This window comes from Sus scrofa, chromosome 9 (genome assembly GCF_000003025.6).
Source record: "Sus scrofa isolate TJ Tabasco breed Duroc chromosome 9, Sscrofa11.1, whole genome shotgun sequence".
NCBI classification, from domain to species: domain Eukaryota; kingdom Metazoa; phylum Chordata; class Mammalia; order Artiodactyla; family Suidae; genus Sus; species Sus scrofa.
The window spans coordinates 44362800-44384576 of NC_010451.4; the positions used below are offsets into that span (position 1 = coordinate 44362800).

At 38.7% G+C, this 21777-nt stretch overlaps 1 protein-coding gene across 1 annotated transcript in view; it reads right to left on the minus strand.

The window, feature by feature from the left end:
* Nucleotides 1-21777, minus strand: part of SIK3 (SIK family kinase 3) — a 248463-nt gene that overhangs the window by 139573 nt on the left and 87113 nt on the right.

Genomic DNA, 21777 nt, shown 5'->3' on the forward strand with positions numbered 1-21777 from the left:
ATAAGTAGTCAGTAGTTAATGGCTTTGAAAAAGTTTGAAATGAGCAAACCTACTTGAAATCCCTAAGCAAAACCTTTGTTCTAAGGCCACTAAATTGTGTTGCAGTTAAGGAGATGGGAAATTAATAAGGGGAAAAATTACACAGAAGAAAATAACATTAATTTTATTTTCTCTGGAATACCTAACATTTTAGAGCATGACGGTTTTAAGACCATGGTTTCTGAAGCCACACTGGCTGTTCTACTCCTTGTTAGCTGTATGACCTTAAGAAAGTTTATTGCCCTTGCTGTGCTTCAGTTTTCTTACCTGTTAACTCACAGGGTAGCTATGAGGTTTAAAATGAAATCATGACTAAAGCACTTAGGACAAATAGTACTTGGTGAGGATTCAATAAAGAATCACAAAATCCCTCAGAGATTATCTAATGAATCTCCTCATCTTGACCTAGTCTATCCCCTGCAACATCATTGTCAGACTCAACTTCCTAAAACCTTCTTTCAAAGTGCATCAGGAACAGGTCACACCAAACTCAAACTACAGGTCTGGCTTTCAGCAACCTCTGAAACATGTCCCCCCCACACAATCTCTCCAACTACCGCCTCCAAACAATCAGTTTTTGCTGCTCTTCACTCACCCTCTCACAAAACATTCCTTTTTAATTCTGCCTTTGCAGCAACTACTCTTTTAAAAAGGTCCACTTTCCAGGCACCTCTTACTTTCTGCCTGTGTGAATATTGACTGCCCTCCCAGAACACAGTTCAGATTCCTTACAAGACTACGGTACTTTGACCTCCAAACCCTGTAAACAACCTCCAAACCCTGTAAACAACCTAGCTCCTGGGATAAACTGTGACTGTTCCCGACGTGCACTTGCTAGTTCTGACTAGACAGCTAACAATCTCCTTGGGGTAGGGACTATCTCTTCCCTTATCATTCACAGGATCCAGCAAAATGCTTGATAATAAAGCTTTCACTCTCTTGTTTTCTCAAGTAAAAATAAGGAACAAAATTTTACTCAGTAAATACAAAACATAGTCTACCTCTTAATTTCATATTATAATTTAACTATTTTGGGGGAGGAAATTAGAAAAGTCTCTTAAATATACCTTAAAATATAATTTTATGACCAGAAAATATCATATCAATTATATATAAACTTGCCCAAACCCAGTGACATGAGAAGAAGCAGATTCAACAGGATGAAAATATGGTAGTTCTCTACCCTGGATATAAAAAAAAAAAAACAAGCAGCAGAGGGAGTTCCCATCATGGCTCAGCAGAAATGAATCTGACTAGTATCCATGAGGATGCAGGTTCGATCCCTGGCCTCACTCAGGGGGTTAAAGGATCTGGCATTGCTGTGGCTGTAGTGTAGGCCAGCAGCTGCAGCTCCAATTAAATCCTTAGCCTGGGAACTTCCATATGCCATGGGTGCAGCCATAAAAAGCAAAAAATAAAATAAGCAGCAGAGAACTATTTCACTATCCTTGAATTGTTACCGGAAGCATGCAGACTCGAAATTGGCAGGTCCATGTTCGCTGACCAGTATCTCCTCCATCCATAATACTGTCACAGAGGACCTTTTCACTTTATTCCATTATCAGACAAGAAATCCCAGATCTACCCCAATGCAAGCAACTTTATATCTCTCTGAAGCTAACTTTAGGAAACAAGATTCAGAGGAAAATTATTACTAGATTACCTCTCTTGAGATTTCTTCCCTGCCACTTTTCCTTCATTCTGCCATACACCTGACTCCTTGGCATCTAGTCTGGGAGCAGGCATAAATCCATACATACAAGGAGGTATGCTAAGCAAAACACTAGTTATCTACTCAGCCAGTTCATCTGGCTCTAACAGGGCAGAAAGTCTGTTAGAGAGGCAGATCAGATTAAGGCAGAGAAGACCCTTAACAGAAAACTTTATCATTTGTACATCAATCATTCATTCAACAAACAAGGCACTAAATGTGTATCTACTACCATGTATCTTCTACTACTACTACTATATATACCATATACAAGGCACTACATGGGATCAAAAGAACTTAAATCATAGACTCATTCTATATTGGCTTATGTTTTTAATAAAAGGCATATGACATATCCTACAAAAAAGGCAAGTGGGTCATTTATTTATATTTCGCTTTGATTCAGAAAATATTTAAGGGAGTTCCCATCGTGGCTCAGAGGTTAATGAATGCGGCTAGTATCCATGAGGACAATGGTTCAATCTCTGGCCTTGCTCAGTGGGTTAAGGAGCTGGCATTGCCATGAACTGTTGTGTAGTTTGCAGATGCGGCTCAGATCCTGTGTTGCTGTGGCTGTGATGTAGACCAGCAGCTGCAGCTCCAATTTGACCCCTAGCATGCCATATGCCAAGGGTGTGGCCCTAAGAAGACCAAAAAATAAAGTTTAAGATAGCCTACATAAATACACACTGGATAACATATGAGGAAGGGAAAAAAAGAGAAAATAAGATTAGAAAGAAAGATAAAGGTAAGAGGTTTGCATGCTAAAATGAGAACATTAAGATCTTTAACATTTTTCCAGAGTTGGGCAAATGTACAATGTAAATAAAACATACAGAACACTACAAATATGAAGGAGCTACAGATCTCATCTGACCAGTGCAGTCCGAGAAGGCTGGGACCCAAAAGAGCACAACAGTGCCAGTGCTGACTAAGAATGTTGATTCTTTTTTTAAAATAACAAAGCAAAATTGAATACTGTTGCTCTTAAAAAAAAAAAAAAAAAAAAAAGTACACATGAGAGGCTTTTCTAGACAACTCCGGAACGGAATTACCCATCCCATCTCCTCAACTGTGCCTTTTTACTTTATATAACTATTCCTTCCTCCCATGTTTTTCACTATCTTTGTAACAACAATGCCTAGACCAAAGCACCAAGCGCATAGTAAGTGTTTAATTAATGTCTGTTTAATCAATTTAACAAACCAACTATTTTCATGGTTCCACTAACCTCTGGGGTCAATTAAAAGTTTTTTTTCCCCCTCTTACATTTTTAGAAATGCCCAGGAGAGACAGGAGTTGAGACAGCAGTTCCCACTGTGGCTCAGTGGTTTAATGAATCTGACTAGGAACCACGAAATTGCAGATTCGATCCCTGACCGCGCTCAGTGGGTTAAAAATCCAGCGTTGCCATGAGCTGTGGCATAGGTTGCAGGCGCGGCTCGGATCCCATGTTGCTGTGGCTCTGGCGTAGGCCGGTGGCTACAGCTCTGATTTGACCCCTAGCCTGGGAACCTCCATACGCCACGGATGTAGCCCTAGAAAACACAAAAAGACAAAAAATAAAATAAAAATAAAAATAAAAAGAACAGATTGAGACAGTGGCACCTTGTTAATGTTTCCTAATAGTATCCTATGCAGGTTACAATAAATAATAATCCAAAGATGAGCCCAGGGGCTCAGGGAAAGAAAAGTAAGTAAAAGACCAACAACTGATGTTCAAAAAGTATCTGGAATTCTTCTTCCTCTTACCTAGGAATTTTGGATGTAAAAAGAAACAAATGTTTAAAAATCTCAATTTCACCTAATGAGAGTCAGGAACTTTAACCACGATCTCTTCAGACAAAGAAACAAAATGGCAGGACAAAGGTATGGTTTTCATCATTTCCTCAACAACCTCGAGCCTCAGAAAGCCCCAGCCCAGCACACAGAGATCTCTTCTAACCTAGTGCTTTCCTCTTGCCACAACTTCAAGATCACCAAAATTTTTCAGAAATAACCATAGAATCATACATTTGCATGTGTACAGTTACATGAACTTTTTGCTTGATAAATGCAGTAAAAAGATAAATTACTGGTCACATTAAAATAGAAATTTAGTCATAATCCCAAAGTAGTCCAAGAAGCTGCTTTTATTTATCCATTTATTTATTAATCTAGGCCAATCATGAGCTAGAGCAGTGACCCGAGTCACAGCAGTGACAATGCCAGGCCCTTAACTTACTGAGCCACCAGGAAACTCCAAGAAGCTGCTTTTAATTGAACTAAGAGTGAACAATTAGAGAACTAATTTTATGAACTGATCCATTTCGAATAAATCAAAAGAGAATATTGACAACCATATAGACACTCCCCTCAAGAACAAGGGCATATCAAATCAAGGAACATTTTAAATCAGATTCCAGGTTCGGATAACTAATGATAATTTTTAGCTTTTACTTGAAAAGATTTATGAAAACATATTTTTTCACAAGCACAAGGAAACAAATCTTGCCTAGAGTTTGACCATACAGTTATAAATGATAGGAAAGTCCTGGAATCATAGGTTCAAGTGCAAAGTTTCAAGCATTTTGACATTTTTTTTATCAGTGGATACAGTTTACTTTTAGGGCCGTCACTTCTTTACATGAAGTTGCAATAACAAGGCAAGTATTTGATAATTGAGACATAGACTGGTGTTTGTGTTCCAATTATTGTTTTAAACCTTATGTTCTTCAACTTTTCTGAAACTGCAACTACAATTCCTCCAAAAGTCTTTAAAATCTGTGATTCCTCTAAACTCAGGTAGAATCAGCAATGGGAAATAAATGATAATCCTAACTGCTATCTAATCAATCCAGATGAACACATTTACCATCAGTTTAAAGTTAAACATATTTGTAGTCTTATCAGATTAGTAAGAGTATAATCTTATGAGACGAGGCAGTTAGGTCCCTAAGAAAATCTTTAATTGGAAAATAGTTTTTCATTCTTCTTTTTTTTTTTTTTTTTTTTTTTTTTTTGGTCTTTTTAGGGCCAAACCCACAGCATATGGAAGTTCCAAGGCTAGGGATCAAATCGGAGCTGCAGCTGCCAGCCTACACCACAGCCACAGCAATGCCAGATCTAAGCTGCATTTGCTACTTACACTACAGCTCACAGCAACGCTGGATCCTTAACCCACTGAGCAAGACCAGGGATAGAACCTGCATCCTCATGGATACTAGTCGGGTTCATAACCGCTGAGCCACAATGGGAACTCCTGGAAAATATTCTTCATTTGAGGAAGCAATTCAGTAATTTTCCATGATCTAGCAATCTGGCTTTAAATATAAGTCATCATTCCATACTTTGCCTTAATTTAATGTCTTCCCAAAAGAATCCCATAAACTGGACAGGATGAAAGGTACAAAAATAAGGAAAATTAATAATCATTTTCATCATCACCATATCACCACAATATAATGTTGTGTTAAAGTCACAACATAAATTCTTCCAATAATTCATCAAAAGCTGAGCACCCAACCACCTTTTCATGTTTGTTTTTTTTCTGTTTTTGTTTTTGTTTTCTTTTTGCCACTTCTTGGGCCGCTCCCAAGGCATTTGGAGGTTCCCAGGCTAGGGTCTAATCAGAGTCACCAGCCTACGCCAGAGCCACAGCAACTAGGGATCCGAGCCATGTCTGCAACCTACACCACAGCTCATGGCAATGCCGGATCCTTAACCCACTGAGCAAGGCCAGGGACTGAACCCGCAACCTCGTGGTTCCTGGTTGGATTCGTTAACCACTGCACCACGATGGGAACTCATGTTTGTTTTTAAAAATACCATTAAGTTTTTAATTACAAAGTAATACATGTTTATTGTAGAAAATTTAGAAAATATACATCAACAAAGAAGAAAATAATCACTAGTATAACCACTCATGGAATGCAACTATTGACACTGTAGTGAACAGCAGTCTACCTGTCACCTGGCTCAATGTTTTCCACCTCGAGCTCAACTCCACCAGCACCCCTACCTCTTCCAGGTCCACCTGGATAACCTACCCTAAATTCCTTGAATAAGTCTGTAATTTTTTCCTATATGTACACCTATAAATATGAAAGTGAAACTATACATACTTACTATACGGAATATGTTTTTTCCACTTCAGAACACACATTCTTTATCTTCCAATTCCAATGTCTTTACACAGCTTTCTACAACATTATGAAAATGTATCATGATTTAAAATTACTCTTTTAAGAGGAGATTTTAGGTTTTTGTTTTGTTTCATTTTATTGCTATTCCAAACAATGCTGCAGTAAATATTCTTGAGGGGACATCCTTACTTTGACCTACTATTAGTTCCATAAGACAAACTTCTAAAACTGAAACTGCTAAGTCAAAGAGCATACACTTTTAAAGCTGTTGGTGTATTGTGGATACCTACCACTAAAGTTGTGCCTAAAGTGTGCCCCACCCACAACACTTAGTATGATTTTTTTTAAAAAATAATTTTTTGCCATTTTGGCAAGTAAAAAAGAATGTCATTATAACTGGCTTTTTTTTTTATTGTGGGTGGTATTATATATACGATATCTAATATTAGATATGTATGTTAGATAATTGTATGTTTCTTCATTGTTGCTAAAAATCTCTATCAGTTCATTTTTAGCTCAAAAGACTCTTTGCCTAACCCCTAAATTTTAGTAGGCTTATATAAAAGGGGAAAGTAAAATAAAATACATAAACAGCATAAAATAACACTGTTCTGCTAATCCTGTCTTGGAAACTATCTCCTCAAATCTAATGTTGGGCAAAATAATTTCTATTACTTACGCTCCAATATAGAAGGTATACACAAGACAGTTGACACAATACCTTGAATAATAAAATCTATCTGCAATTAGCTACACATTATTAGAGCTTATAAGTCAGATCAACCCACTTGGGATTTGTTTGTTTTTTAACTACTTTCTTAGACATCGCTTTAAAAATCTTAAATGCATTTTAATGCACAGTCCTGTCATAAAGCCAAGAAATAATAAAACAGGAAGAATATCAAATCTCTTTAATGCTGTCATATTACTAAACATCAATGACAAAGCATCATATTAAGGTGATATATCTAATAAAAGTAATATCTGATCCCATTAAATTACAACTGATTCATCTCTTGTTACCTTGTCCAAACCAATCTGAAAGACAAAGTAGCTTTCAAGCTCAAGATTTTCTCTAACTTGTCCAACTCATTTAGATACTGCCAAGGCCAGCTTCAAAGTTAGTATCTGGTTTTTAATGAATGAATTTCTTAAAGTTTATTAATATATTTACTTGATGCCAGCATAGCTGGAGGGGAGATAACTAGCCCAATGAGATCATTAGGCATTAACACCAGATTATAGTAACATTAGGAAAGGACAACAGGTTGCTTAGCAGCAGTTTTCCAAACGTAGTCATATGAAAAAAAAAACCTGACAGTAATCTTCTCTGCAGAGAATCACAGACTAAATCTATTCATAAAACGGTATTCACTGATCTCTCAGCAAAGGAGCCCAACTTAAAAAGCCTACCTTCTTGGCAAATTTTCCTCATAAACAGAAACTAGAACATGGGATATCATTATTCCCTCTCTTCAAAGTTCTCCCACCTTCAGATGGGTGGGAGGGATAGCAAGGAAACCTTCCACTCCAGAGGTTCATGTCACTCAGCTACACACCATCTAAGTCAATGTCATAACTCATTTCCAGATCACCTTTCAACGTGTGGAGAATGTGAAAATTAATAAAGGGAAGCCTCACTAAAATGGAGTCAGGAAGCCAGAAGGGGGATCTCTCACGCTCATGCCATTTGCCAGTAAGCACAGATCCCAGCAGGAAGAGATGTACTTTGCATCTCCCATGGGAAATGACACAACTTTACTACCACCAACAGGAAGATTTTCCCCTTGCCAGGTAACAGCCCAGACAATGGGAGACTCACAAGTGAGCAAATGAAAAGCCATTATACTTAGAACACCCAGTTTCCTCCAATGGACTTTTTGTGTATAAACAGTGCCTCCCAATTTCCCCTTCTCCTCTATAAAAGAGTTTCCTCTTATTTGCTTTACCAAACTACCATTGGTAGTTCACTATAGTTGCATGTTCCAAATTGCAATTCTTGGCTGCTCCCAAATAAACCAGTTTTGCTGATTAAACAACAACACTGTTTTTTGTTTTTTGTTTTTTCATTCTCTTAGGTTAACAAGAATAATTTGGCATCTGTCTCTGCCTTTTCCATCCTAGTTAAAACCATCATAGGCAATGTCCCATGACCATGACCTTACTGTCAAGTATCTTTATCTCCACTTTACTTTGTTATCCCAATTCCGTTTCTGGGTTAGTCATAATCCATAACTACTCCAAGTCTTGAAATCCTAAAGTCCAATATCTGCATTAAGCCAGACAGACTTCTCCAATTTTTTGCAATCATAATACTTATCCTGCAAAATTATGAAAAACAAGTAACAAGCTTTCAAATAAGAGTTCTAAAAAAATGTTAATTCTCCTCCCCCACCTCAGGGTTCCCCTTACAGCAACCACAGCAACAGATACTCTTCAACTTCATTAGAACATTCAACCACTGGCTGGCCCTTCCTCTACCCTCTTCTCCAAACTGCAGTTTATCTCCTGATAGGCAAGTTTTTATGACAAGTAGTCTTTAATAACCAGTGCTACCTTCTTACCTAATACTACTCAATTCCTTGAAATCTGCCTCCACCCCAACTATTCCACTGAAACTCTCCTCACCAATTGACCCACTAATACCAAATTCAGTAGATACCTCCCAGTCTCTATCTTAATGACTTCCCAGCTGTATCTGACAAATCTGACCATCCTGTTCTTTAAAGCCCTCTTTCTGCTTCAAAAAACAAAAACAAAAACAACCAGAAAAATCTCCTCTACCTCTCTGGCACCTCCTTATTATCTACTCTGTTCCTCCTCCTCTTCCAAGACTCCCCGAAGCAGCAGCCAGAGGGATTTTTCTAAAGGTCTAATTTGATCATGACACTCTCCAGCTTAAAACAGTTCACTTGCTCTTAAGCAAACTCCTCCACATGGTTTATAAAGTAACGGTTTAATTCCCCGGCCTCATTTCTTGCAACCCACTTCCTTGCTCTCCACAATCCAGCCACACTAAACGATCCATAGTTCCCTAAACAAGCTAGGGTTTTTCTCTCATCTCCTCTAGCCACTTTCAGACACTGTTTCCTCAACTGAAACACTTGTCTTTCCCTCACCCCAAATCCCCACCCCTACATCTTGCACAATTTTATTTAGCTGACTTTGGCTTATGCTTTCCTAACAAGGCTTCCCTGCTCCCTGAGACTGGGTTATGGTCTACATGCTATCGTAACTATAACTGCCTGTTATTTGTCAAATCTCCCACTAGACTCTAAGCTCCGTGGTGGTATTAACTGTATCTTGTTCACCTTATTAACCCAATGTATAACTAACTCTGTGTCTGATATATAACAGGAACATAATAAATATTTCTTAGATAATGAATGGATGCACACCCTTCTTTGTACCCCTAGAATAATTCCTTAATTTAGGTTATTATTTCTTTCTTGAATGACTACAACAGTCTCCTGACAATGAATGTGTCTCCTAATGAATAAAATCATCTCCTCACCTTCAATCCACCTTCTCCACATAAATTAATAAGAGCAAATTTGACTTTCTCTGGCTCCTTCTTAAAAGACATCAGAAGTTTCCCCATTATCTACAAACAAACAAATCCAAATTTCTTAGCATAAAATGCAAAGCTCTTCATTATCTGGTCTCCACTGACCTATCCTTTCTCATCTCCTGCCACTTCCCCCACACTATCATTGTGCTTTAGCTTTATGAAATCATCTACAGTTTCCTGAACTTACCATGCTTTTTCAAACCTGTCTCTGTACCTTCCTAAATTCCCCTCCCCACTTTGTACAGCCTACATTCTGCACAGTATAGCAACATCTAAAAAACTTCCTGACTCTGGAGCAGACACTGACCTTAAGCTGCAAATATTGGGATAAAGTGTCTCCCAAGGAAAAAAACACAGCATCCAACCGGGATTATTTTCCCAAATAGAAGCAGAATCAATTTACAGACTTAAATTACTTCCACTGGGGTCTAACATCTTATTCTTCACAACACACCTGCATCTTAGTCCATTACTCAGAAAAAAAGTGTCACGTTCCGGAAGAAGAAAAGAAAGAACATTTCACAATCTTGGCTTCATGATAAATACAATTTTAACTTAAAACAGTATCAAGCAAAATTCTCAATATAATAAAATGCTTGTCACTAGCAGTTCTTTTATGGAGAACATGTAGGAGGAAGGCTTGTCATCTGACAGTATCTACCAGGTTAGCATTATGCAAGTATCAGAAATAACAAGCAGAAAGTACCAGTCACTGTCACCAAAAAGTCTGTATCCCTAAGTGAACTCTACTGTGAAATGAGGTGGAAGTTGTGTTTTTCCTGTTCTAAAACCCAACATGCTCGCATTCCTTACAGGTAGCCAGTACTGGTAAAGTACAAATTTGCCAGCATGAAAAGCAGTCAGTGTTCTGCCTTAAGTATACATGACTTGCCGAATAAATGCTGCCTTTGTAGTAGCTGCTAGAGCAATAACCAACAACAACCAAAAAAAAGGGCATCTTTCCTATGATATTGATTTTCGCTACACTGAGTCTCCTGTAATGATGTGAAAATCACAGTCACTTTTATCAGGTCTACACTACTCAGCATCTCACAGGATTTATAAAGAATCGTTCATGTGCCCAACAACTTGCTCCTTTTTGTTCATTTTATTTTTTTGGCCATGCCCCTGGCATGCGGAGAGGTTCCCAGGGCAGGGATTGAACTCAGTTCAACAATGAATCCTTAACCCACTGTGCCACATGGGAATTCCAACTTCTTTACGTTTAATGAATCTCGTGAATAAGAACAAACAAAACCTGACTCAAGCAGATCTGGTTTGGAATTCAAGCTTCACAACTTACTAGCTTTACACTTTGTGAAATCTGCTTAACATCTCTAAGCACAATTTCTTCTACTGTAACATGAATATAACAAAAGTACCCAGCTCATGGGTTGTTATCAAGATTAAATAATGTATTTAACACAATGCCATGAATATAGTTCACACTCTGTAAATGGAAGCTATTACTATTATATCGATTTTGCCATTATGGCTATTCTATTGCTTTAGGTAGGGTCAATATCACAGAAGGTTATTAATTGCCTCTTTAGGGGAATTTATATTTTGGGAAATTGAACTGAAATAATCCAAGCTTAGAATTTAATGCTCAAAATGATAAACCCCAATTAAATATGCTATTGCCTTCAGGGCATCTACAGACAATGTAGAGAAGGAAAAATAAAAGAAGTAAGATTTCAGACTAAGATATTTATTAAATATTAAAGTGCTACCATAGGAGTTGTATATATTAAAAATACTCTCCAGTGTGGAGAAAAGGGAACCTCCTACACTGTTGGTGGCAATGTAAACTGGTACAACCACTATCCAAAACAGTATGGAAGTTCCTCAGAAAACTAAATATAGAACTATATATGATCCAGCAATCCCACTCCTGGGCATATGTCCAGACAAAACTATAATTCAAAAAGATACATGCACCCGTATGTTCATAGCAGCACTATTCACAATAGCCAAGTCATGGAAACCATCTAAATGTCCATTCACAGATGAATGGATTAAGAAGAACGGGTATATATATACAATAGAATACTACACAGCTATAAAAAAAGAATGAAATCATGCCATCTGCAACAACATGGATGCAACTAGAGATTCTCATACTAGTTTTACTCTAGTTGCATCCATGTAAGTCAGAAAGAGAAAGACAAATACCATACAATGTCATTTACATGTGGAATCTAAAATATGGCACAAATGAACCTATCTACAGAACAGAAACAGACTCACAGACATAGAGAACAGACTTGTGGTTGCCAAGGGGGAGTAGGGAGGGAGTGGGATGAACTGGGAGCTTGGGGTTGGTAGATGCAAACTATTACATGTAGAATGGATAAGCAATGAGGTCCCACTGTATAACACAGGGAACTGTATCCAGTCTCTTGAGATAGACCATGATAGAAGATAATATAAGAAAGGGAATGTATGTATATATGTATGTATGACTGGGTAACTCTGCTGTACAGCAGAAATTAGCACAATACTGTAAATCAACTATACTTTAATAAAAATTTAAAAAAAATTTAAATCCTTTTCAAATAACATCCTATCATCTGTTGATTAGAAACAAAACTGAAAGAATACAACTGGAGCTTGACCTAAGCTTTGGCAGGTAAATTCACTGAATCTACCTTTCGGGGCATATGGTGATAAAAGTAATTAACTGTATATTTGGACCCTACAAACAGAAACCCTGAAAATGCTTGGGTAAATGCATTTTGCTAATCAGTTCTGACAAAAGATAATCAAGGAGGTGGGATGAAAGGACACTATTATTAAGACCTGGCCCAATTCTTTCTTTCTCATTCTAATATTTAAACAGAGTCACAGAACACTTTTTCCCACCTTCCATAAATAACTTTATTGCAACCAACTACCTTCTATCTTTGCCCCACCTCCCAATAATTCCAATTCCTACTGGGCAATAAGAAAGGAAACAAGGTGAAAGGCTGTGGGATAATAAAGAGGTCCCCAAATCAATGATTTCTAATTAAATCTTAATGTCACAAGCCTTGAGCACTAGAAGGCACATTAGAGACACCTAATGCAGCTACCTCAATTTAATTGGTAAGGAAACTGTAAGAGCTGCCCCATCTCAAGCAAATAGTTAATACCAAAGCCAGGATTAGAACTCAAAATTCTTAGCTCCCAATCCAACGTTTTTCCTACTAAATCTCTGAGACAGGTTTTTAGAAGACCAGAGCAATGACCTCTTCTCCATTTTTACTGTATAATATTCAGAATATAAAAGCAAAGTATGAACAAAGGATAAAGCACTGGGAACAAAAAATACTAAAAGCTAACATTTATTGAGAGCTTACTATGTGCCAAGCACTGTGTTAAGCATTTAAGTGCATTATCTCTTTAATCTTCATAACAACCCTACAAAGAGGTGTAATTATTAGCATCTTTTTACAGATAATGAAACTGAGGCACATAGAGGTTACATCACTCACCCAAGGTCATACAGTTAAATGGTGGGTCTAGAATTTGAGCTCAGTCTGGCCCCAGAACCTATGCATTAAATAGCAAAGAAAAATGGGAAAAAAAAAAAAAAAAAAAAAAGGGCAGCAGAAAAGCAGTTCATCTAGTCAATATCTATAAAATTTCCTTCTTCCAAAGATACTATATTAGGGCCTCTATTTTGACCTCAAGAGATCAAATCTCTTAAGAGAGATAGCTGTACAAGATTCAAAGCTTGCTATAATCCTGCCAAATCTAGTAAAAGCTAGATCTGATGTATATCTGGCTTTGATAGAGCTGCAATGATCAAAAAGTTAGCAAGGATAGGAGTTCCCATCGTGGCACAGCAGAAATGAATCCGACTAGGAACCATGAGGTTGCAGGTTCGATCCCTGGCCTCACTCAGTGTGTTAAGGATCCAGCATTGCCATGTGGTATAGGCCACAGATTCGGTTCAGATCTGGCATTGCTGTGGCTGTGGCATAGGCTAGCAGCTGTAGCTCTGACTGGAGCCCTAGGCTGGAAACCTCCATATGCCTCGGGTGCAGACCTAAAAAGACCAAAAAAAAAAAAAAGTTAGCAAGAATAGAACACTGTTCTGCTATCAGGCTATTGGCCCAATTTTAGTTTCAAGAACAAGGCTCTGGAGTTCCCGTCGTGGCACAGTGGTTAACGAATCCGCGACTAGGAACCATGAGGTTGCGGGTTGGGTCCCTGCCTCTTGCTCAGTGGGTTAACGATCCGGCGTTGCCGTGAGCTGTGGTGTAGGTTGCAGACGCGGCTCGGATCCCGCGTTGCTGTGGCTTTGGCGTAGGCCGGGGGCTACAGCTCCGACTGGAGCCCTAGCCTGGGAACCTCCATATGCCACGGGAGCGGCCCAAAGAAACAGCAAAAAGACAAAAAAAAAAAAAAAAAGAACGAGGCTCAAAGAGGATTCTCCTTATTAATAAAACAAAACAAAACGACATCATTATATATGTCCACATTTCCTCTCTTACTTTCTTCAGTTCTGTTTGCCTTCCTTTCATTGATGTGTTCTTTGTCCAACAAAGACTGATGAAAAGCTGCAATAAACAAGATTATTTAGAAATCTCAAGGCCCTCCAAAAACTGTTCTTGACTCTTCATCATACAGACTTTTCAACTCAACTCAGGGAGATGCCTGTTCCACTCAGCAAACTCTCCTTTTTAAAGTGGAAATTTTCAGAATGGCAGCCATGGCCACAGTCCAGCTGTAAGGAATGCAGCCCTTCCCACACGAACCTTCATGAGCCAATACTGGAGTCACAGAGAACTGCAACTTTGGCCAAGCTCTACAGTGAAGTGAGTTTCAAGTTTAAAATGTCCTTTAAAATAAGATGTAGGTATCTTATGAAACCACTCAAGCTTGCAGGATAAAGATATGATGAAAATGACTACTATCCTTGCCATACGGAAATTTGTTGTTACTTAAACTAGCTTAAAGATGCTGCTTTCCGGTCTCATTAAATTAGTGGCTTTGAAACCTCGGGAAGTTACTATTCCCTCAAGGAAATATAGTGTGTGCGTACAAGGTGAAATATCAGTTTTGGAGAAGCACAAGAACTATGCTCAATGAAAACCAGGTGGGATCTTCTCAAGACAAGAAGAATGAGAAATATTTGAAAGAAGAGGGAAACCTCCTTAATTCAGAAACAACAACCTTGAAATTAGTCTGAGATGAAATTGAGACAGTTTTAAAACTGACCACTTTTCATGGAGTTCCCGTTGTGGCACAGCAGAAACGAATATGACTAGGAACCATGAGGTTGCAGGTCCAATCCCTGGCCTCGCTCAGTGGATTAAGGATCTAGTGTTGCTGTGAGCTATGGTGTAGGTCATAGACGTGGTTCAGATCCTGCGTTGCTATGGCTGCGGTACAGGCCAGCAGCTGTAGCTCCAATTCAACCCCTAGCCTGGGAATCTCCATATGCCTCGGGTGAGGCCCTAAAACGCAAAAAAGAAAAAAAACAAAAAAACCCAAAAAACAACTCACCGCTTTCCTATCTACAAAATTGGTCTGAAATATTGATTGAACCAGAGCTAGGAGAGTTTTGAAAAGCCATCTAGTCCTATTTTTAGGAAGAGTCAGACCTAGATTGTTCCACATAAATACACTTCTGAAAATATTTCAAAGAATACCCCCAACAATCTGGCTACATATTTAAGATTATAAATAAGCTGAATAAGCTGTGGGTTTTTTCATTAATATTTTTATAGGATCTCTTAGATATTTGCGTTTATAAAGAATTTAGTGTTGCTAGTCACTATCTGTGGAGTGTGTCTTCTAGTTTTCAATTTTCTTGCCAATTCTTTTTTTTTTTTTTTATGGCTGCACCTGTGGCATATGGAAGTTCCCAGGCTAGGGGATGAATCAGAGCTGCAGCTGCCAGCCTACACCACAGCCATAGCCACACCAGATCCGAGCCACATCTGCCACCTACACCGTAGCTCACGGCAACCCCAGATCCTTAATGCACTAAGCGAGGCCACGGATCAAACCCGAATCCTCATGGACACTCATAGTCAGTTTCATAACCCACTGAGTCACAAAGGGAACTCCCAATTTTCTTACCAATTCTTAACATAATGATCCTCAATAATCCAAGAGACTCATTTTCAAGCTACAAATGCCCACTGCACCACGGGCCCTAAGAACTACTGCCAAGGAGTTCCCATCATGGCACAGTGGAAACTCATTTGACTAGTATCCATGGGGGTGCAGGTTCAACCCCTGGCCTTGCTCAGTGGGTTAAGGATCTAGTGTTGCTGTGAGCTGTTGTGTAGGTCACAGACGCGGCTAGGATTTGGCATTGCTGTGGCTGTGGCATAGGCCAGCAGCTGCAGCTTCTATTCGACCCTTAGCCTGGGAACCTCATATGCTGCAGGTGCGGCCCTAAAAAGCAAAAAAATAATTAATAATAATTCACACCTCACTGCCTTCCAAAAACTTTTCTCTGTGGATCTAAATTTTCATCCAACTAGATACTCAACTTCTCCTTAAGAATGTTTTCTTCAGCTATTTTGTTTTATTGCTAAAGTGGTACCACTTTTGTTTACTTCTCAACTTCTAGATCAACATCAATCAATCTTACAAAACTTTATCCACCTCCAAAGCCCATACACTGAAGATGCATTTGGGAAAAATATATATTAAAATTACAAAAATTTTTAAATAACACTAATGACAACACCTGTTATCAGTTTATCCAAAGAGACTGATTCTGGCTGCCCAGAGAAAGAGCTGCACCAGTATCTAGGGGACAGGGGAGAAAGACTTTTACCTTGGAAGCCCAGTCTCCAAAATGCCTCTCTCAGACAGGTTTCCCCCCTTTCTTGATCACAATGGGCCCCCTTTCTGAAGATCAGAGAAGGAAGGAAAGCAAAATAAGGCTTCACTGCACTTGGAATTTACTCTTTCCTTTTCCAAATACCCATAATACTCCCAGCATCCATATTAAAGGTTTTAGAGGCCCTTCTCTGCAAAAGGATGGTGGGATGGGGAGGTTAACTTCTCTAGTCCTGGGTTAAAAGCTGTGACAGCTATCTCCTACATGGAGAAAGCTGATACCAGAGACAAAAGGGCTAGGCTGCTATGTTCTCATAGATACTGGAGGTAAGGAATACAAGACTCATGGAGGGGAGTTCCCATGTGGCTCAGTGGGTTAAGTATCCTGTATTATCACTGCAATGGCTCAGGTTGCTACTGCGGTACATGTTCGATGCCTGGTCTGGGAAATTCCACATACTGTAGATGCAGGAAAACAAACAAACAAAAAAGACCTACTGAGAATATAAAAATCTGACTTTTCTCTTTTCTCCCCCTAGACTACCCCCTTCCAGTTCCCAAGGACTGTGCCTATTACATCACCAAGGCTGTCTCTACTTATTGTGGGGCTCTTCTCTCTTTTCTGTTGGCTTATTAGGTCATATATGAATCATGCTCCCACTCCCCTGTCCCCGAGGCCATTGTCCTATTGAACTTTTCCTTCAAGTGTTTAAATGATGTTATTCCCATGGAAGAAGTCCAAGGTCATCGACCCCACTTCATTAAATTACATTATATGAGTCAACCAAAAAAAGGTTACTATGTTTTTTAAAGAAATATATCTATATAGTTTAGTTTAAGAAACACTGTTAGAGATGAAATCCGCAATCGCCAGCCAGTCCCTCTAAAATCCCCAAAATTAAAGCTGTAGAAGTTCTGTACCTAAATTGTTGATGTGTTGCAAATAAATTAGTCAAGCTAAACCACAATGGGGTGAGAAGGAGTAATAAAAAGGAAGGCTGAACGGAACTGCCCAAGCATGTTTATATGAGTATTTAGGGTATATTACGATTACATTCTTAATTCCAAGAGATAGTTTTGGATGGATGAGACATCCAGAGAAGAATTTCTGTCTATTGTTACACAGAACAGAAAGTGTACTATTCTTTTTTTTTTGTTTTTTGCTTTTTAGGGCCACACATGTGGCGTATATATGGAAGTTCCCAGGCTAGGACTCCAATCGGAGCTCTGGCTGCCAGCCACAGTCACAACCACAGCAACGCCAGATCCGAGTCATGACTGCGACCTACACCACAGCTCATGGTAACACCACTAATCTAGGCCAGGGATAGAACACACACCCTCATGGATACTAGTTGGGTTCATTACTGCTGAGCCACAATGGGAACTCCTAAAGTGGACTATTCTTAAGAGGTTATTTTCTACAGAAATTAAACAGAGAACATACTTTTTTCCGAACCAAGAATTCTGTTGAGATCAGTGAGATTCACAAAGAATTCAATATCACTTATCAGCCACTTTTTTTTTTTTTTTAGCTCTGAAAGAAGTGTCTTGGGATTTACTGAGACTTCATTCATACATAAGACTCTAAAAGGTACAGTTGAGTAACTATCACAAAGTAAGACTTCCTGCTTTGCCATGTGACTGTCAATACCAATCCCAATCTGGTTACCCCTCAAATACTTTACAAAAAAATTTTTTGGAGTTCCCATCGTGGCGCAGCGGTTAGCAAATCTGACTAGCATCCATGAGGACGTGGGTTCGATCCCTGGCCTCACTCAGTGGGTTAAGGATCCGGCATTGCCATGAGCTGTGGTGTAGGTCACAGACACGGCTTGGACCCCACGTGGCTGTGGCGTCCCAATTGGACCCCTAGCCTGGGAACCTCCATATGCCTCGAGTGCGGCCCTAAAAAGACAAAAATAAAATAAAATAAAATACCAAAAAAAAAAAAATCCAAAAGAACACTGAAGAACCATTAAAAAAAAAAAAATTTGTTTATGTTGTCAAAGGCCAAACAACACCACTTAAGTATTACAGCATAGTCAATGGCCTCTACCCAGGCCTTTTTAAAACTAGAATTCTCACAAACTCAAAACAGCTCACTTTTCCAAACCTGTCGGCAGTTAGCCTTATGTTTGAAAGTCTTTTATACTCTAACCTACTTTTTCCCCCATATTCTAATGCTAAGCTGATATATTTGCTGGCCCTAAAGATGACCTGCACTTTCCTATCTTTCCTTCATTACTCTGTCTAGAATTCCTTCTCCATGTCTCTCCCCATGTGTAAACAGAATCCTTCTCACAGCTCAACCCTAGCTCATCCTGGTAGCTCTCCTCCTCTAATTATTCCTGTCAACCAAAGTTTTCTGTCCCTCCTCACAAATTCTGCAATGGTCATTATCCAGATCACTCATTTGGGTACTTAATACTAAGTAGAAAATATTACATTTTCACTGGAAAATATTTTGGAATTAGAAAAGCCCTTAAAGGAGTTCCCGTCGTGGCTCAGTGAATCTGACTAGGAACCATGAGGTTGCGGGTTCGATCCCTGGCCTTGCTCAATGGGTTAAGGATCCGGCGTTGCCGTGAGCTGTGATGCGGGTCGCAGATAAGGCTTGGATCCCATGTTGCTGTGGCTCTGGCGAAGGCTGGCGGCTATAGCTCTGATTCGACCCCTAGCCTAGGAACCTCCATATGCTGTGGGAGCGGCCCAAGAAAAGGCAAAAAGACAAAAAAAAAAAAAAAAAAAGGCCCTTAAAAACCATTAGAATAGCAGGTACCCAAAATGTTGCATCACCAAGAACACTTTTCAGTTTTTTTTTGCACCTTTCCCCAACCCCTACTTGTCACTCTTTGGCCTCTCAGTTGAAATTTGCAGGCTATGGGCGGGTGGGGGGCAGGTGTTGTTGTTTTAAGGCTGCACCCAGGGCATATGGAAGTTCCTGGGCTAGAGGTCGAATCAGAGTTATAGCTGCTGGCCTACACCACAACTCACAGCAACACCACTAAGCAAGGCCAGGATCGAACCTGAATCCTCAGGGACACTAGTTGGGTTCATTACCACTGAGCCACAATGAGAACTCCATTTCTAAAAAACTATCTACTAAACTACAATTATCAATAAACTAAGAGTTTACTTTTTCAAAAATACATATTAAAGACTTTTATTGTAAATCAGAGTTTCTCTGTTCAACTCAATTCTCACAGTTTACTGGTTAACCTATGCAGCCTAATCATGGCTAAAAATGCATAATTCCTCTCAGCACTTCAAGGAAAAAAATCTACCACTGATATTTACCCAGATTCTTACCAATCTGAGGAAGCAAAATCAACTTAAGCCAATCCACTTATTTTACAGGTAAGTTGAAACTCAGACCCCAAGAAGCAAAAGAATTTGCCTCGAGTCACAAAAGTAATGTCATAGCCAGACATCTAGAATGAAATATGTCTCCAGATTCTCAGTCCAGTGTTCTATTCATTACATGATGCTGACTGCTAAGGGCCTCAACTACACAAACAGAATACAGATTATTTTAGGGCAGGATCCATGTCTTACATATAGTTATAACATCCACTGATTCATCTACATAGTTGGAATTACAATAAATACTTATTTACTAATTACATCTAATACTTAATGATCTAATAAATTCAGTTCTGAAGATATTTAAATATTAAAGCAATGAAACTTTTAGAAAATGATACCAGAAGTTATACTCATGACTTTATGTCACAAAATAGAGAAAGCACTAATCATATAGGAAAATACTATTCAAATATATTCATTAAAATTAAGAACTTGTTTATCAAGTTTATTAAGAGTGAAAAGGCAAGTTACAAAAAGGAAAAAAGATATGATTCAGGTACAAACCAAAAAGGGCTCACATCCAAAATACATAAAGGACAACCACAAGTCAGTAAGAGAAGAAGACAAAAAACCCAACGGGAAAGTCTTAAAGAGACTCCATTATTACAAATGGCCAATAAACTCATGAAAAGGTGCTCCTATTTTTAATCAAGGAAATACAAACTAAAACCACAGTGATACCACAACACTCTCATTACGTTAGCCAAAGTTTTTAAAATTTGACAATCACATGTGTTGAAGAAGATGTAGAGCAACAGAAAGTTTCCTATACTGCTGGTAAGAATATGAACTACTAAAACTACTTAGAAAAAAGTTGGGCAGTATCTAGTAAAACTAAAAATAAGGAAATCCCATGACCTAGTAATAACTCCATTTCTGGGTATATGTCCCAAAGAAATGAGTGCAGATATGTACCAGAATACATATATAAGAATGTTCCTTCCAGCAAATTCGTAATAGCTACAAATTGGAAACAACCTCAGATGTTCACTAACAGTAGAACGAATAAACTGTGGTATGTTTTATTTTGCACTTTTCAGTATGTCTATTTTCTTTTACTAAAAAAAGATTTTACAAGAGCTAAGCACAGGTTAAGTACATAGTATGCACTCAAAAAAAAAAAAAAATGAGCTTTATTTATTTATTTTTCTTCTTTTTAGAGCTACACTCGAGGAAGTTCCCAGGCCAGGGGGTCAAATTAGAGCTACAGCTGCTGGCCACAGCCACAGCCACAGCCACAGCAACGCAAGATCCGAGCTGGATCTACAACCTATACCACAGCTCACAGCAACACCGGATCCTTAACCCATTGAGCAAGGCCAGGAATTGAACCCATATCCTCTTGGATCCTAGTCAGGTTCATTAACCACTGAGCCACGACAGGAACTCCAAGTTTTTGTTTGTTTGTTTGTTTGTTTTAAGGCAAAATCCCATTGAACTAATGTGAAACACCTTGGGAGAATCAAAACACCTGTGTGCATGAAGCAGGCACATATGAAAGAAAAAGTTGTTTGACTCCTGGCTGTGTCATTATCTCATGGGAAATAAACTGATTGTACAATTCCTTTTTAGGATCTTTTAAATCCCATATAAAGAAAGCACACAGTTCTTAGAGGCAGACAATGCAGATTTCAATGTTAGCTACCTGTCCTTGAGCAAATTATTTAATTTCCCTAAATCTCAGTTCCCTCGTCTGTCAAGCTAAGACAATACCTAGATAGCATACCATGAACTTCAAATAAACTATATTTGTAAAACCTCTTCATGAGAGGTAAAATACCAAATGGATGATATTATTAAGCTATTGCACAATGTTATTTTAGGTACAGGTAAATCAAGCACAGAGATAAAATGCCATGGAACACAAAAATATGAATACTACATATCCTACCTTTCATTTAGGATGTAGGAAGAAATGATGTCCCTAAACTGGCATAAAATTTGAGAGGGTAAGAGAAGAAAGGATGAAATCTCAGATAATGTGAAAACTCAATAGCACTTTAGGGGAAAACCTGTAGCTAATATCTAACTACAATAGTACTTGCTGATTCTAACCAAATGACAATTCCAAATGAAAACTCCACTCGTCAAACACAACTGACCTAGTCCTAAAATGTATTATCTTTGATGGCAGGAACTGATCTTACCCATCTTTAGAGAAGCTTTAGGTGTAA